General features: G+C 47.3%; 1 protein-coding gene across 6 annotated transcripts in view; it reads right to left on the reverse strand.

The window, feature by feature from the left end:
- The window catches only part of LOC125446373 (zinc finger protein 271-like), a 59,567-nt gene that overhangs the window by 4,069 nt on the left and 36,947 nt on the right, over positions 1-18,551 (reverse strand). The window contains exon 1 of one of the 6 annotated variants that reach the window (XM_048519897.1): positions 12,942-13,386. The exons of 2 other annotated variants lie outside the window; for them this stretch is intronic. The gene's annotated coding sequence lies outside the window, so the exon portion shown is untranslated. Of the gene's footprint in view, positions 1-5,569; positions 5,590-7,833; positions 8,045-8,097; positions 8,128-12,941; positions 13,387-18,551 lie in introns of those variants that run through there. 3 more of the 6 variants (XM_048519895.1, XM_048519898.2, XM_059639661.1) reach the window with 3 other exon arrangements.

Here is an 18,551-nt window from a genome sequence, read left to right on the forward strand (position 1 = left end):
TCCTGGCAAGGAGATTTGCTAGAGCCACTCGGGAGGCGGTGGGGGTTGATCCAATGCAGTAGAGAGACAAAAGCGAAAGCTGAGGACAGTGCAGAGGTTAATGACAGCACATTAAATAATAAAGGCAGTGCTGGCAATCCAAGTACTAGTCAGGGCAGGCAAGAGCATCAGAGCAGGCAAGGGAAGTCTGGGTTAAACTGCACTCAGTGCAAGAGGCTGATAGGTAAGGCAAATGAACACAGTGCATGAATAGGTACATGTGACTGGGATATTATCACTATTACAGAATCCTTTCTGAGGGACGGGCAGGATTGGCAGCTTAATGTTCCAGGCACAGATGCTACAGGAAGATGCTATGGGGCAAGCTAGGAGGAGGTGGCTGCATTTTTGATTAGGTAGGACATCACGGCACTGACAGAAGACATTCTTGAGGGTCCATTCACTGAGTCTATATGGTTAGAACTGAGAAATAAAAAGCAGACAATTACTTTGATAGCATTATAAAATAGAGCCCAATAGTCAGCAGAGATCGAGGAGCAAGTATGTAAGGAGTCTGCAGATAGCTGCACGATTAATAGGGTTGTAATCTAAGGGAATTTAAACGTTCTTCACATTGACTGAGACTGAGAGTGTTAATGACTTGGATGGAGAGAAATATGTTAAATATGTTTAGGAAGAATTTCTCATGCAGCATGTTCATGAGAAGAGGCATAACTTGACTTCCTCTTGGGTACAGCAAGTGGCGGAAGTGTTAGTTGGGGACCACTTTAGGACCAGTGACCATAATTCCACTGTTTTTAAAAACAGCTGTGGAAAAGGATAGGTCTGATCCACAGTTAGAGTTCTAAATTGGGGTAAGGCCAATTTTGATTTCCTTAGACAGGAACTTCCAAAAATTGATTGAGGGAAACTGTTTGCAGGCAAAGGAACATCTGCTAGGTGGAACACTTTCAAAAGTGAGTTAATGAAGGTTCAGGGCCAGCATGTTCCTATTAGAGTGAAGGATATGGCCAGCAGGAGGAGGCAACCCTGGATAATTAGAGTTATTGAGACACTTCTATTAAAAAAAAGGAGGCATATGACATATATAGACAGCTGGAGTCAAGTGAATTCCCTAAAAAGTACAGAGTGTTGGAGTACACTTAAGAGAGAGATCAGAAAGGCTAAAAGGGGACACAAGATGGCTTTGGCAGATAAGATAGAGGAGAATCCAAAGAGGTTCTACAAGTACATTAAGGGCAAAAGAGTAACTAGGGAGCACAGTGCCTATTAAAGATCAACAAGTTTATCTATGTACAGTGTCACAAGAGATGGGTGAGATCTTAAATTAATATTTCTTATTAGAATTTACTGTCAAGAAAGGTGTGGATGTGAGGGAACCTGGGGAAATAAAAAGTGATGTCTTAAAAAGTGCCCAAATTACAGAAGAGATGATACTGGAAGTCTTCAAACCGATTAAGGTAGATAAATTCCCACAACCTGATGAAGTGTATCCCAGGACTATGAGAGGCTAGGGAGGAAATTTTGGGGACTCTAGCAGAGATATTTGCATCATCGACAGCCACTGGTGAAGTGCCTGAAGACTGGAGGGTGGCAAATATTGTAGAATGATTTAGGAAAGGGTTGCAAGGAATTGCCTAGGAACTACAAACTGGTGAGTTTAATGTCCATGGTGGGTAAGTTGTTACAGGGGAGTCTGACAGACAGGATCTACTAGCATTTGGAGAGGCAAGGACTCATTTGGGATAGTCAACATGGCTTTGTGTGTGAAAAATCATGTCTCAAACTTGATTGGCATTTTTGAAGGGGTGACCAAGAAAATAGATGAGGACAGTGCAGTAAGATATTGTCTACATAGACTTTAGCAAGGCCTCTGACAAGGTACCACATGGTATGCTGCTGAGTAAGGTTAAATTGCATGGGATCCAGGGATACAAACTGGCTTGACCACAGAAGTCAGTCTGGTACATAAAGAAGAAGGAGATACAAAAGAAGACGGTGGTGGTAGAGGGTGACTTTTCAGACTGCAGGCCTGTGACCAGCAGTGTGCCACAGGGACCAGTGTTATTCATTTTTTACACAAATGATTTGGAGGAGAATTTAGAACATATGGTCACTACATTTGCAGATGAGACCAAGATTGGTGGTACTGTGTAGTGGATAGTGAAGAAGGTTAACTGGGAATGCAGCGAGATCTTGCTCAACTGGGCCAGTGAGCTGAGGAATGGCAGACATAGTATGATTTAGATAAATGCAAAATGTTGCATTTTGTAAGGCAAACCAGGGCAAGACTTACACAGTCAGTTATAGGGCCTTTGGGAGTGTTATAGAACAAAGAGATCTACGGGGACAGGTTCATAGCTGTTTGAAAATGGAGTCACAGGTAGATAGGGTGACGAAGGCTTTCAGCATGGATAGTAGGTGCTGCCAATGCTGGAAAATCTGAGATAATACAGTGTAGAGCTGGATGAACACAGCAGGCCAAGCAGTATCACAGGAGCAGGAAAGCTGACGTTTCAGGTCGAGACCCTTCTTCAGAAATGGGGGAGGGCAAGGGAATTCTGAAACAAATAGGGAGGGAGGGCAGATAGAAGATGGATTGAGGAAAAGATAGGTGGAAAGGAGATAGACAGGTCAAACAGGTGGGGTTGCAGCCAGTGAAGGTGAATGTCAGTGGGGAGTTAGGCAGGGGATAGGTCGGTCCAGGGAGGACAGACAGGTCAAGGAGGCCGGAAGAGGTTGGTGTCAGAAGATGGGGGCGGGGCTTGAGGTGGGAGGAATGGTTACGGAGGCAGGGACTAGCTGGGCCAGTTTTGGGATGCAGTCAGGAGGGGAGATTTTGAAGCTTGTGAAGTCCACATCGATATCCTAAGGGTGCAGGGTTCCCAAGTGAAATATGAGATGCTGTTCCTGCAGCTTTTGGGTGGCCTCATTGTGGCAATGCAGGAGGCCCAGGATGGATATGTCGTCCAAGGAGTGGGAGGGGGAGTTGAAATGGTTTGTGTCAGGGAGGTGCAGTTGTTTGTTGCAAACTGAGCATAGGTGCTCTGCAAACCGGTCCCCAAGCTGCCACTTGGTTTCCCCGATGTACAGAAGGCCACAACAGCAACAGCGGATACAGTACACCAAATTAGCAGCTGTGCAGGTGAACATGTTTGAGGTCTTCTTAGGGCCTGGGATGGGGATGAAGGGGGAGGTGTAGGGACAAGTGTAGCACTTGCTTTGGTTGCAGGGAAAAGTGCAAGGGGTGGTGGGGCTGGAGGGGAGTGTGGAGCGGACAAGGGAGTCACAGAGAGAGTGGTCCCTCCAGAAAGTAGATAAGGGTGGGGAGGAATAATTGTCTTTGGTAGTGGGGTCAGACTGCAGATGGCGGAAATGTCAGAGGGTGATGCATTGGATTTGGAGGTTGGTGGGGTGGTACGTGAGGACAAGGGGGTTCTGCAATGGTTGTTATTGCAGGTAGGGGGTGTGAGGGATGAATTGTGCAAAATGCGGGAGACACTCTCGAGGGCATTTTCGACCACAGTGGAGGGGAAGTTGCAGTCCTTGGGAAAAAAAAGGATTTCTAGGATGTCCGGGAGTGGAATGCCTCATCTTGGGAGCAGATGCGGCGAGGCAAAGGAATTGGGAATAGAGGATGGCCTTTTTGCAGGAAGGTGGGTGAGAGGAGGAATAATCTAGGTAGTTGTGGGAGTTGGTAGGTTTGAAATGGATATTGGTTTCCAGGTGGATGCCAGAGATGGAGACAGAAGGTCCAGGAAGGAAGCAGAGGTATCAGAGATGGTCCAGGTGAACTTAAAGTTGGGGTGGAAGGTGTTAGCGAAGTGGATGAACTGTTAAAGCTCCTTGTGGGAGCACGAGGCGGTGCCAATATAGTCATTAATGTAACGGAGGAAGAGTTGGGGGATAGGGCGTGTGTAACTTTGGAAGAGAGATTGTTCCACGTGTCCTACAAAGAGGCAGACAGAGCTTGGGCCCATGCGGGTACCCATGGCCACCCCCTTTGTCTGTAGGAAGTGGGAGGAATTGAAAGAGAAGTTGTTGAGGGTAAGGATGAGTTCGGCTAGGCGGACAAGGGTGTTGGTGGAGGGGGACTGATCGGGCCTGTGGGACAGGAAGAAGCAGAGGGCCTTTAGGCCATCTTCATGGGGAATGCAGGTGTATAGGATCCAGGCGTCCATGGTAAAGTTGAGGTGTTGGGGACTGGGGAATTGGAAGTTCTGGAGGAGGTGGAGGGAGTGGGTGGTGTTATGGATATAGGTCGGGGGTTCCGGGACGAAGGGGGAGAAAATGGAGTCAAGATAGGTGGAGACAAGTTTGGTGGGGCAAGAGTAGGCGGAGACAATGGGTCGACCAGGGCATTCAGGTCTGTGGATCTTGGGAAGTAAATAGAAGCGGGCGGTGCGGGGTTGGGGAGTGATGAATGGGAGGTCACCTGAGGTGAGGAGTTTGTGGATGGTTTGGGAGATAATGGTTTGGTGCTCGGGGCTGCAGTCATGATCAAGGAGGCGATAGCAGGAGGTGTCAGAGAGCTTTCAGCATGCTTGTTTTCATTGGTCAAAGCACTGAGGATAGGAGTTGAGATATTTTGTTGCAGCCGTAAAAGACGTTGGTGAGGCTATGTTTGGAGTACTGTGTGGGATTCTGGTTGTCCTTCTATATACTAGAAAGAATATAGAAAAGATTTATTATGACGATACCTGGACTGGAAGGTTTGAGATATATGCAGAGTTCGGATAGGCTGGGACTTTTGAACATAGGAGACTGACAGATAACCTTATAGAACTCTGTGAAATCATGACAGGCATAGATAAGGTAGATAGCCAACAATTTTTCAACAGATTGATTTTGGCCTCAACTCAAATACCAAGCTACTCATCACTGTTCCTTGTCCTTCTAAAGTCATAGAATTCATAGGTTTGTAAAGTTTTTTTTGATGGAGTCTTCATGAGTTACTGCAGTCTATCTTGAAGATGGACACGCTGCTGCCACAGAGTGGCAGTGGTGGAAGGACTAAAATGCCAACTGTGACAATGTTCTGGCTTTAAGAGATGTATTTTATCCATTTTTTAGAGGTTTTAAGACAGAGGTAATGAGCTATCTATTTGAATCCAAGAAAGTAAATTGTTTGTGATGCCTTGGGTATTTTTTAAAAGTTGGAACAGTAGAAGCAGCCTGAATCGGTGGGGTCAAGCTCTCACAGAACTGGGGCTTTTTTTAGTTCTGGCTTTCAGCAGTTGCTGGAGTCTTGAAGCTGGATTCCGAAGTCCTTATTCATCTCTCTGTCATATTTAAAAGCTGGAGTTTCTTCCTGCTTTTAGAATTGCATGTCAGACAATCTATTTTAGAATTTGCGTTTGCCAAGGGTGTGTTTATGGGATGTTACTGTATTGGAACAGTTAATTAGTAGTAGTTAATTCTTTTGTTCAGCATTTTATTAGTAATAATAAAACTAATTTTTTTATTTAGTATGCATTTTACTTACAGTATATGAATAAAGTGTGTTTTGTTTCAAGCCTGGTAGTTTGACCAATCAAATTGCATCCAGAGCACAACATCTTACACATACCTTCAAAATGAGAAAAAAATTGGGCCCAGACTATCACCTAAATACATTGCGGTGGGTTAGTATGGTCTGTAACACAATCGAGCAGATTGCTTAGTCCTAGGAGCACAAAAGCTGACGTTTCGGGCCTAGACCCTTCATCAGAGAGGGGGATGGGGGGAGGGAACTGGAATAAATAGGGAGAGAGGGGGAGGCGGACCGAAGATGGAGAGCAAAGAAGATAGGTGGAGAGGGTGTAGGTGGGGAGGTAGGGAGGGGATAGGTCAGTCCAGGGAAGACGGACAGGTCAAGGAGGTGGGATGAGGTTAGTAGGTAGCTGGGGGTGCGGCTGGGGGTGGGAGGAAGGGATGGGTGAGAGGAAGAACCGGTTAGGGAGGCAGAGACAGGTTGGACTGGTTTTGGGATGCAGTGGGTGGGGGGGAAGAGCTGGGCTGGTTGTGTGGTGCAGTGGGGGGAGGGGATGAACTGGGCTGGTTTAGGGATGCAGTGGGGGAAGGGGAGATTTTGAAACTGGTGAAGTCCACATTGATACCATATGGCTGCAGGGTTCCCAGGCGGAATATGAGTTGCTGTTCCTGCAACCTTCGGGTGGCATCATTGTGGCAGTGCAGGAGGCCCATGATGGACATGTCATCAAGAGAATGGGAGGGGGAGTGGAAATGGTTTGCGACTGGGAGGTGCAGTTGTTTGTTGCGAACTGAGCGGAGGTGTTCTGCAAAGCGGTCCCCAAGCCTCCGCTTGGTTTCCCCAATGTAGAGAAAGCCGCACCGGGTACAGTGGATGCAGTATACCACATTGGCAGATGTGCAGGTGAACCTCTGCTTAATGTGGAATGTCATCTTGGGGCCTGGGATGGGGGTGAGGGAGGAGGTGTGGGGACAAGTGTAGCATTTCCTGCGGTTGCAGGGGAAGGTGCCGGGTGTGGTGGGGTTGGAGGGCAGTGTGGAGCGAACAAGGGAGTCACGGAGAGACTCCCTTGTTCGCTCCACACTGCCCGTGACTCCCTTGTTCGCTCCACACTGCCCTCCAACCCCACCACACCCGGCACCTTCCCCTGCAACCGCAGGAAATGCTACACTTGTCCCCACACCTCCTCCCTCACCCCCATCCCAGGCCCCAAGATGACATTCCACATTAAGCAGAGGTTCACCTGCACATCTGCCAATGTGGTATACTGCATCCACTGTACCCGGTGCGGCTTTCTCTACATTGGGGAAACCAAGCGGAGGCTTGGGGACCGCTTTGCAGAACACCTCCGCTCAGTTCGCAACAAACAACTGCACCTCCCAGTCGCAAACCATTTCCACTCCCCCTCCCATTCTCTTGATGACATGTCCATCATGGGCCTCCTGCACTGCCACAATGATGCCACCCGAAGGTTGCAGGAACAGCAACTCATATTCCGCCTGGGAACCCTGCAGCCGTATGGTATCAATGTGGACTTCACCAGTTTCAAAATCTCCCCTTCCCCCACTGCATCCCTAAACCAGCCCAGTTCATCCCCTCCCCCCACTGCACCACACAACCAGCCCAGCTCTTCCCCCCCACCCACTGCATCCCAAAACCAGTCCAACCTGTCTCTGCCTCCCTAACCGGTTCTTCCTCTCACCCATCCCTTCCTCCCACCCCCAGCCGCACCCCCAGCTACCTACTAACCTCATCCCACCTCCTTGACCTGTCCGTCTTCCCTGGACTGACCTATCCCCTCCCTACCTCCCCACCTACACCCTCTCCACCTATCTTCTTTGCTCTCCATCTTCGGTCCGCCTCCCCCTCTCTCCCTATTTATTCCAGTTCCCTCCCCCCATCCCCCTCTCTGATGAAGGGTCTAGGCCCGAAACGTCAGCTTTTGTGCTCCTGAGATGCTGCTTGGCCTGCTGTGTTCATCCAGCCTCACATTTTATTATCTTGGAATCTCCAGCATCTGCAGTTCCCATTATCTCTTGCTTAGTCCTAGACAAGGGTTGACCTTTCCACTTTCTAATGGGGCGGCACCCATCCAAGCACATCAGTCTCGTCGTCACCTACATTTCATTGGACAGTTCATCAAGCTTCGGGAAACTCATACTGCCCAGGTATACTTCGATTGGCTGTGAGAGACGTCAATCAGAGAGCCCACCCACTCTCCCCATTCTCTTCTGCACCATCCACAATTCAATCACCAATTAACAATCTACAGGATAATAACAAGCTCCCAACATAAACAGAGAATTCAGGGATAGTAGGATCTTCAGGCACTCTGCACCTCCCAGATAATTACAGCTTACCTTCTTATATTCAGGAATGAGCCATCAACAAAACTCAGCCTTAAAATCAGAAGGGAAATACTTCCAGGAAACACACTCAATATCCAACACACAGCTCCAGTCTAACCGTTCAGCACAAAACAGCGGGTAAACAGTTCTCTCAGCTGGATCATCTCACACAGCATAAGGGACATTTCCACCCCTGATTGCCCACAGGATAGTCAGACTGCCTGAAGACTGGTGTGGATATTATGGGATACAATTTGTATAAAAGCTGCTCCTTACCGTCTCCTCAGTCCCTAAAGGAAGTGAACCAGCTCTGGAAAAGGAAAAGGATGTGGAAGAGGAGGGAATGGCAGGGTGTGTGGGCTCTCTGATTGACGTCTGTCACAATCAATCCAAACCTTTTTAAAGCAACATAAAAGTTTCCTGAAACTTGGGAAATTGACCAGTGAAATGAAGGTGACTTTGAGCAGCAAATCAGGTGGAGATTTCAACTTCTCATTATTCCATCTGAATAAATCCAAATTTGTTGCAGCCACTGTAAACATTCGACAGAGATTTCTAATGTGGCAATATCAATGTTCATCCTGAGACCATTTCAAACTGACAACATCAGTGTGGGATGTGTATCCTCGAATGTGTTTGGCAGCATGTCAGAAAAGGAAAACCCCGGCATCCAAGGCAGTGCTGCTGCGACGTTATAACTGACTCAGACACAGCCAGAACTGCAGATGCTGGAGTCAGAGATAACAAAGTGTGGAGCTAGAGGAACACAGCAAGCCAGGCAAAATCAGAGGAGCAGGAAAGTTGACGTTTCGGGTCATGACGCTGATGGGATTAGCATATAGAACAGGGGAAAATGAGAAGGAAGAGCAGAGAAGTAACTGGAAAAGGAGACTGAGCTTGAGGAACCATGTTCCTCTGACTTGTGGAATGATTGCATTCTGAGAACAATATATTGTTCAGGGAGTAACACAATGCCTAGAGGAGTGACTGTTTAGTTGGGGAGTGACTATGATTGGAGACAGATTCCAGAATGACCAATTCTAAGAAAACAAAACAACAGTCATTTAGACTGTTGATCTGTTGAATCAGGAAGCAGAGGATGGGGGAGCCACTGCAAGTGTGATTATGGGGAAAGTGCTGTTGAGGGGGAGGCTCAAAGCAGATGTCAGTGATAGTCAGTGATACAGCTTGTTTCTGATGAAACAGTAGTCTGCCATTGCATAACTTGGAATTATGCTTTTGATCCTCTTTAAGCTATCTGAACAGAGAGCAGCAGCAGCAGTAACACCAATGTGGGGGTGTGACCTTCTCCTTGTCGAACGTTCCTGGGATGAACTCAAAAAAGGCAAATCTGTCAGCACAGGTTAGACAGGTAGATGAATCTTCATTAACTGTTACCTGCACACAAACACAAAAGTCACAGTCTAATGGCAGTCACTCACCTATTGGTTCTGACTTGGGGAATGAGACTTTGATGCAGGAGTGGCAATCGGAATCAGGGAGTAACACCTTGCTCAAGCCATTACCTATATTTAAGGAGTGACTATGACTTGGAAACTGACTTCAGGGCAACCAACTCAGACGAAATAATATTGAAATGAAAAATTCTGCAGATGATAGGATGTCAGGTTCACAGAGTTTCTCAAGTTAGAAAGAGATGCAATTCACCAGTGGACAAATCAGAAAACTAGCTCTAAAAGGAATAGCAAGCAGAAAGCTTCATGAAGGACAGAAATTAGTTGACGACTGTACTAAGAGCAGTACACCTCATAGCTCCATTAACTAGCTCAGGAAGTTAATGGAGGACAGAACCTTCAACACCAGTGAGGGAGATGTATTCGAAACTGGGAGACTCAAACCTTTATACTTTTACTCCATGGTCTTCAGAAAACAACCTGTCACCAGTCACAGAAAACAACTGTAGCTACCTCTTATCTCTCTATAAAAAGTAATCACAGGTTTTCCATTTAGCCAGGTTGATGGAAACCAGGTTTAGATGATAAATGTGTGGAGATTAGTGAACTCTGGCATGAACCCTGCAATTACAATGACATAACATTGCTAAAGGTCCAGGCTACTGCTCACACACTTAACCAGCCTAAATAAATTAATGAATTGATATAGTTTCAACCAGATTGTGTTGGTTAGGTGTATAAGATCAAACACAGCCTTATATGTTATAAACGTATAGACCATTTATCAAGATCCCCGCAAGTCCATTTCTGTTCCACCCTGCATAAGGCATTGTAAACTGTCATGAATACATCATTGCAAATAACTGAAATGCATGCCAAAATTACTGGTTTTGTAATAAATATTTACCACATTTCATTCCCAAACTTAATTTAACATTGGACATCTTTTCAATGCCCTGATTGGTTCACCTTTCAGTACTCTGATGGAATAATCAGTTTGAACCTGTTCTCATTAACACGATGGAGTAATGTATGGTCAATCACTGACTTGACCAAAGTCTATCAGTTCAGGAAATCAGGTCAGAGCAAACAATCACTCAGAGCAAACAATCACTCTGAAGAGGAAGTGGAAATGTTTGTGAGAGAATCATGTGGAAAGGAGATGGTGGTTAATGTTTTGGTACTTGAGGATGGGACTGGCAGTGGCAGGGATAGACCTCTCAGAGTGGCTTGGGCTGATCTGTAGTAATTGCCTGGGAAATCCATAGGAATGGTTTATAAGTCAAGAGGGGTGATCTGTAGATGTCAGTGGGCACAATGTATGGGGTCACTGGATGCAATATTGAGGATAAAACTGCTCAGATAATTTCTTTAGTGCACAACCTCATAAACTGAGATGACAGATCAGAAGAGACAAACTTTATTCTCTCATAAGAATTGAGAAAACTTGTTAAAATTCATTCATAAAACCTCATCATCAGTTAAACCTCAAAAATAAAAATGCATATCAATTCTGAAATTGACCAGAAAACAAAGGACAAAATAATTATTCACATCGAAAATAACAGAATCTGAATATTGCATAACAACAGCTCTCCGTGAGCTGTGTAAGAGTGTGTGTGTCCCCAAGTCCAAAATGTAAAATCCAGAATTCCTTCCTGTTACATTCTGTATCTGGAGACCAAACTAGCCAAGGATTCAGCTCTGATTCCACAGCTCAAATCCCTTACCTTACTGTTGAAATTACCAAGAAAGTCAAAAGGACATATTGTCCCCAAAATCTCATCAACAAATTCTTGGTTATTAATGAGACACTAACACGGGAATATAATTTTTCTGGTGGGATAACAATAGACATTGGACACTGACTATGTCTCTATAAAAGCTGTGTCCATAACTTGCATGTTATGGTGACCATTAAAGCAGATTTCAGTGAAGAACCAGCCATTCAGCAGAGTGTGGCTGCACTGGCTCTTCAAATGAGCATCATTACCTTCCCTTTGCTCCATATCCTTGCATGTTATTTTTACCTACATAATCATGCAATGCCCTCTTGAATACCTCAACTGAACATATCTCCACCAGAGTGCCCTCTCGCCAATGAGTTCACATCCTCCCTATAATGCAGCAACTATACATAATACTCCAGTTGTGGTCTAACAAGCAACTTCTACAACTTCAACATCATCTTCTTGCTCTTAGAGGGATACTGCAGACTTTACTTAATGTTCTCCACCTGCCTGGCCACATTCAATGATCTTTTCACATAAACATCCAGGTCTTTACGGTGTTGCATACCTTTAGAATTGTATCCCTGCTTTATATTCTATTTCAATGTTCTTCCTAACCAATGTGCACAACTTCACACTTCTCTGCTTTGGAACTCCACATCCGCCCACTCCATTAACCTGTCTACGTTGTTTTGGAGTTCTACACTGTCCACTTTATGTACTGAATTTATATTTTTAAATGATAATGTTAAACAAAGATTTCCAGATTAGAGTAAATAACAAACCTTAAACCTAAAAATGAATGTCAGTGGTAAACGTAGGCAACAATAGAAGGTAATTTAACAAAACAAGTAATGGGGCACAGCCAATGAAATCACAACATATAGGATAAGATTAGGTGTATCCTGGCTGGGTGAAGGAGATGTTAACTACACTAAACCATAATCTAGAATGGACAGAAATAGTAGGTACTGCCAATGCTGGAGAATCTGAGATAACACGGTGTGAAGCCGGATGAACACAGCAGACCAAGCAGCATCAGAGGAGCAGGAAAGTTTGACATTTCGGGTCGAGACCCTTCTTCAGAAATGAACAGAGTGCCAGTTTTTTTTATGCTTGTATGAAGTAAGATTGGAATTTGAATAACGAGCTGCTGATGTGACCAAATGAGTGGTATAACATTTTTCTATGTTTCACTTTGGTTTAACTGAGTTGGAGTGCTCCATGCTTTGCTTCAATAAAACAAATGTTAACCTGTACTCTGTCTCCAGTAATTGATTATTAGAAGTAGCAATAACACTTGTCAGACACACAATTCTTCAAAATTTTGTGTCATCTCCAAACTGAATTAAATTGTAACCTGCACACCAAGATCCAGGTCATTAATACTTCAGGAAAAGCAAGGGTCCCAGTATCAAAGATAATGGGAACTGCAGATGCTGGAGAATTCCAAGATAATAAAATGTGAGGCTGGATGAACACAGCAGGACAAGCAGCATCTCAGGAGCACAAAAGCTGACGTTTCGGGCCTAGACCCTTCATCAAGGGTCTAGGCCCGAAACGTCAGCTTTTGTGGTCCTGAGATGCTGCTTGGCCTGCTGTGTTCATCCAGCCTCACATTTTATGGTCCCAGTATCAATCCCTGGGAACTTCACTACAAACCTTCCTCCAGCTTGAAAAATATTTATTGACAGTTACTGCATGCTTTCTATCACTCAGCCAATTTTGTCTCCGCATGGCTACTGTACCTTTGACACCAAAACCGCTAACTTTCCTCACAAGTTTGTCCCACGCACAAAATAACCTAAAAATTTAATTTCTCAACTGTTCCTGTAATTAGTGTTAAATTGTTTGGTAGTGAGACATTAATTTCTCTAATAGAAGAATAAATGGCAACATTTATCAGCTCTGTCCCTAAATCTTGTGAAAACCCAACATCTCCAGAAATATCTCGGACATTTCAGTAAAAACTCACAATTGGTGAGAAATTGTTGGAGAGATTTTCTCTGGAAGTGCCTTCCTGTGTTTGATGGAGTGAGGGACAGGCCAGTTCCTCAAACATTAACTGAATTACAGCCCCAAACCGAGAAAGCTCCCCCTTCACTGAGGTCGTTTAAAACCTCGACGAATACGCAACTCAATTCATCCAAACAGCTCACAATTCCGCTCTGGACTACATTACCCATATTTCATATGGAACCCGCGTTTGCCCAGTGAGGAGCGGGAGAATGGACTCAGGGCCAGACAGCCCGCGATGCCTCACGGGAGTTGTAGTTCTTACCCGCGTCGCAACCGTGAGGGCCCAACGATCGGGAGTTCGAATCTGAGAGCGCGCGAACTCAAATGGCTGTCACGTCGGCAGTGCTGGAATTGGATATGCGCACCTGTAAATGGGAAATCTCTTTCTTTTTCAGGGAAAGTTCAGCTTCCTGTGACGCCTGAAATTATAAACCTACTAATCGAGACAGTATAATAATAATAAGATAATAAAATGTGAGGCTGGATGAACACAGCAGGCCAAGCAGCATCTCAGGAGCACAAAAGCTGACGTTTCGGGCCTAGACCCTTCATCAGAAAAGGGGATGGGGAGAGGGAACTGGAATAAATAGGGAGAGAGGGGGAGGCGGACCGAAGATGGAGAGTAAAGAAGATAGATGGAGAGGGTGTAGGTGGGGAGGTAGGGAGGGGATAGGTCAGTCCAGGGAAGACGGACAGGTCAAGGAGGTGGGATGAGGTTAGTAGGTAGCTGGGGGTGCGGCTTGGGGTGGGAGGAAGGGATGGGTGAGAGGAAGAACCGGTTAGGGAGGCAGAGACAGTTTGGACTGGTTTTGGGATGCAGTGGGTGGGGGGGAAGAGCTGGGCTGGTTGTGTGGTGCAGTGGGGGGAGGGGACGAACTGGGCTGGTTTAGGGATGCAGTGGGGGAAGGGGAGATTTTGAAACTGGTGAAGTCCACATTGATACCATACGGCTGCAGGGTTCCCAGGCGGAATATGAGTTGCTGTTCCTGCAACCTTCGGGTGGCATCATTGTGGCAGTGCAGGAGGCCCATGATGGACATGTCATCAAGAGAATGGGAGGGGGAGTGGAAATGGTTTGCGACTGGGAGGTGCAGTTGTATGTTAAGAACTGAGCGGAGGTGTTCTGCAAAGCGGTCCCCAAGCCTCCGCTTGGTTTCCCCAATGTAGAGGAAGCCGCACCGGGTACAGTGGATGCAGTATACCACATTGGCAGATGTGCAGGTGAACCTCTGCTTAATGTGGAATGTCATCTTGGGGCCTGGGATGGGGGTGAGGGAGGAGGTGTGGGGGCAAGTGTAGCATTTCCTGCGGTTGCAGGGGAAGGTGCCGGGTGTGGTGGGGTTGGAGGGCAGTGTGGAGCGAACAAGGGAGTCACGGAGAGAGTGGTCTCTCCGGAAAGCAGACAGGGGAGGGGATGGAAAAATGTCTTGGGTGGTGGGGTCGGATTGTAAATGGCGGAAGTGTCGGAGGATAATGCGTTGTATCCGGAGGTTGGTAGGGTGGTGTGTGAGAACGAGGGGGATCCTCTTGGGGCGGTTGTGGCGGGGGCGGGGTGTGAGGGATGTGTCGCGGGAGATGCGGGAGACGCGGTCAAGGGCGTTCTCAATCACCGTGGGGGGAAAGTTGCGGTCCTTAAAGAACTTGGACATCTGGGATGTGCGGGAGTGGAATGTCTTATCGTGGGAGCAGATGCGGCGGAGGCGGAGGAATTGGGAATAGGGGATGGAATTTTTGCAGGAGGGTGGGTGGGAGGAGGTGTGTTCTAGGTAGCTGTGGGACACCGACCCGGCACCTTCCCCTGCAACCGCAGGAAATGCGACACTTGTCCCCACACCTCCTCCCTCACCCCCATCCCAGGCCCCAAGATGACATTCCACATTAAGCAGAGGTTCACCTGCACATCTGCCAATGTGGTATACTGCATCCACTGTACCCGGTGCGGCTTCCTCTACATTGGGGAAACCAAGCGGAGGCTTGGGGACCGCTTTGCAGAACACCTCCGCTCAGTTCGTAACAAACAACTGCACCTCCCAGTCGCAAACCATTTCCACTCCCCCTCCCATTCTCTTGATGACATGTCCATCATGGGCCTCCTGCACTGCCACAATGATGCCACCCGAAGGTTGCAGGAACAGCAACTCATATTCCGCCTGGGAACCCTGCAGCCGTATGGTATCAATGTGGACTTCACCAGTTTCAAAATCTCCCCTTCCCCCACTGCATCCCTAAACCAGCCCAGTTCATCCCCTCCCCCCACTGCACCACACAACCAGCCCAGCTCTTCCCCCCCACCCACTGCATCCCAAAACCAGTCCAACCTGTCTCTGCCTCCCTAACCGGTTCTTCCTCTCACCCATCCCTTCCTCCCACCCCAAGCCGCACCCCCAGCTACCTACTAACCTCATCCCACCTCCTTGACCTGTCCGTCTTCCCTGGACTGACCTATCCCCTCCCTACCTCCCCACCTACACCCTCTCCACCTATCTTCTTTACTCTCCATCTTCGGTCCGCCTCCCCCTCTCTCCCTATTTATTCCAGTTCCCTCCCCCCATCCCCCTCTCTGATGAAGGGTCTAGGCCCGAAACGTCAGCTTTTGTGCTCCTGAGATGCTGCTTGGCCTGCTGTGTTCATCCAGCCTCACATTTTATTATCTTGGAATCTCCAGCATCTGCAGTTCCCATTATCTCGTATAATAATAATAAAATGTGATTGGATGAACTCAGCAGGCCCAGCAGCATCTCAGGAGCACAAACTGGCTTTTCTGGCCTAGACCCTTCATCAGAGAGGGGGATGGGGAGAGGGTTCTGGAATAAATAGGGAGAGGCGGACCGAAGATGGAGAGTAAAAAAGATAGGTGGAGAGAGTGTAGGTGGGGAGGTAGGGAGGGGATAGGTCAGTCCAGGGAAGACGGACAGGTCAAGGAGGTGGGATGAGGTTAGTCGGTAGGAAATGGAGGTGCGTCTTGGGGTGGGAGGAAGGGATGGGTGAGAGGAAGAACAGGTTAGGGAGGCAGAGACAGGTTGGACTGGTTTTGGGATGCAGTGGGTGGGGGGGGGAAGAGCTGGGCTGGTTGTGTGGTGCAGTGGGGGGAGGGGACGAACTAGGCTGGTTTAGGGATGCAGTAGGGGAAGGGGAGATTTTGAAGCTGGTGAAGTCCACATTGATACCATTGGGCTGCAGGGTTCCCAGGCGGAATATGAGTTGCTGTTCCTGCGACCTTCAGGTAACATCATTGTAGCACGACAGGAGGCCCATGATGGACATGTCATCTAAAGAATGGGAGGGGGAGTGGAAATGGTTTGCGACTGGGAGGTGGTTGTTTATTGCGAACCGAGCGGAGGTGTTCTGCAAAGCGGTCCCCAAGCCTCCGCTTGGTTTCCCCAATGTAGAGGAAGCCACACCGGGTACAATGGATACAATATACCACATTGGCAGATGTGCAGGTGAACCTCTGTTTAATATGGAAAGTCATCTTGGGGCCTGGAATGGGGGTGAGGGAGGAGGTGTGGGGGCAAGTGTAGCATTTCCTGCGGTTGCAGGGGAAGGTGCCGGATGTGGTGGGGTTGGAGGGCAGTGTGGAGCGAACAAGGGAGTCACGGAGAGAGTGGTCTCTCTGGAAAGCAGACAAGGGTGGGGATGGAAAAGTGTCTTGGGTGGTGGGGTCGGATTGTAGATGGCGGAAGTGTCGGAGGATGATGCGTTGTATCCGGAGGTTGGTGGGGTGGTGTGTGAGAACGAGGGGGATCCTCTTTGGGCAGTTGTGGCGGGGGCGGGGTGTGAGGGATGTGTTGCGGGAAATACGGGAGACGCGGTCAAGGGAGTTCTCGACTACTGTGGGAGGAAAGTTGCGGTCCTTGAAGAACTTGAACATCTGGGATGTGTGGGAGCGGAATACCTCATCGTGCGAGCCGATGCGGCGGAGGCGGAGGAATTGGGAATAGGGGATGGAATTTTTGCAGGAGGGTGGGTGGGAGGTGGTGCACTTTAGGTAGCTGTGGGAGTCGGTGGGCTTGAAATGGACATCAGTTACAAGCTGATTGCCTGAGATGGAGACTGAGAGGTCCAGGAAGGTGAGGGATGTGCTGGAGATGGCCCAGGTGAACTGAAGGTTGGCGTGGGAAGTGTTGGTGAAGTGGATGAACTGTTCGAGCTCCTCTGGGGAGCAAGAGGCGGTGCCGATACAGTCATCAATGTAACGGAGGAGGAGGTGGGGTTTGGGGCCTGTGTAGGTGTGGAAGAGGGACTGTTCCACGTAACCTACAAAGAGGCAGGCATAGCTGGGGCCCATGCGGGTGCCCATGGCCACCCCCTTTGTCTGTAGCAAGTGGGAGGAATCAAAAGAGAAGTTGTTGAGGGTGAGGACAAGTGGAACAGTTTCTTCGATTGAAGGGTAGCTAATGTCACTCAACTTTTTGGAAAAGGAGGTCAAAAGAAAACGGAATTGTTAACCAGCCAGCCTGACGTTGATAGTGGGGGGAAATGCTAGATTCTATGACAGAAGATTTAACAACAAAGCACTTGAACAACAATGACAGCATTGGACAGAGTCATAATGGATTACGACAGGGAAATCATGCTTGACAACCTCCTGGATTTTTCAAGGATGTAATTAGTAGAGTTGATAATGGGGAGCCAGTGGATGTAGTTTACTTGGATTTTCAGAAGATTTTTGATCAGGTTGCACATGAGAGAGAATGGGATTGGGAATGGTGGACTGACATGGACAGAGAAATGGTTGGCAGACAGGAAATAAACAGTTGGAATAAATGGGTCTTTTTCTGAGTGCCAGGCAGTAATTGGGGTGTACCACAGGGATCAGTGGGTGGACTCCAGCTATTCACGATATGATTTGGATAAGGGAATTAAATGTAATATCTCCAAATTTGCAAATGACACAAAACCAGGTAGGAGGGTGAACTGTGAAGAGACGGCAAACATGCGTCATTGTTACAAGTCGAATGTGTGGGCTAATGCACAACAGATTATATATATGGTCATCAAATTTAGGAGCAAAAACAGGAGGACAGATTATTATCTGAATGGTGATAGATTGCAAAAAGGAAATGTGCAATGAGACCTGCATATCCTTGTGTGCACTAGTCACTGAAAATATGCATGCAGGTTCAGCAGGCGGTGAAGAAGGCAAACCATGTTGGTCTTCACACAGAGAATATGAGTGAGGGAGCAGGAATGTCTTGCTGCAACTGTAGAGGGATTTGGTGAGACCATACATGAGGTATGGTGTACAGTTTTGAAATGGTGTTATGGCTAGGGAGGCAGTGCAACAAAAATTTAACAGACTGATTTCTAGAACGGCAGGACTGTTGTATGAAGAGACACTGAATTGGTTAGGACTATTTTCACTGTTAATCAGAAGAATAAGGGGGCTGTAACAGAAATCTATAAAATTCTAACGGGTCTATAATAGGGTAAATGTAGGAAGGATATTCTCAATGACTGGGAGCCCAGAAGCAGGGGTCACAGTCTAAGGATATGGGGTAGGCCACTGAGGACTGAGATGAGGAGAAATTCTTCACCCTGAGAATGGTGAGCCTGTGGAATTCTA

This window comes from Stegostoma tigrinum, chromosome 34 (genome assembly GCF_030684315.1).
Source record: "Stegostoma tigrinum isolate sSteTig4 chromosome 34, sSteTig4.hap1, whole genome shotgun sequence".
Lineage (NCBI taxonomy): Eukaryota > Metazoa > Chordata > Chondrichthyes > Orectolobiformes > Stegostomatidae > Stegostoma > Stegostoma tigrinum.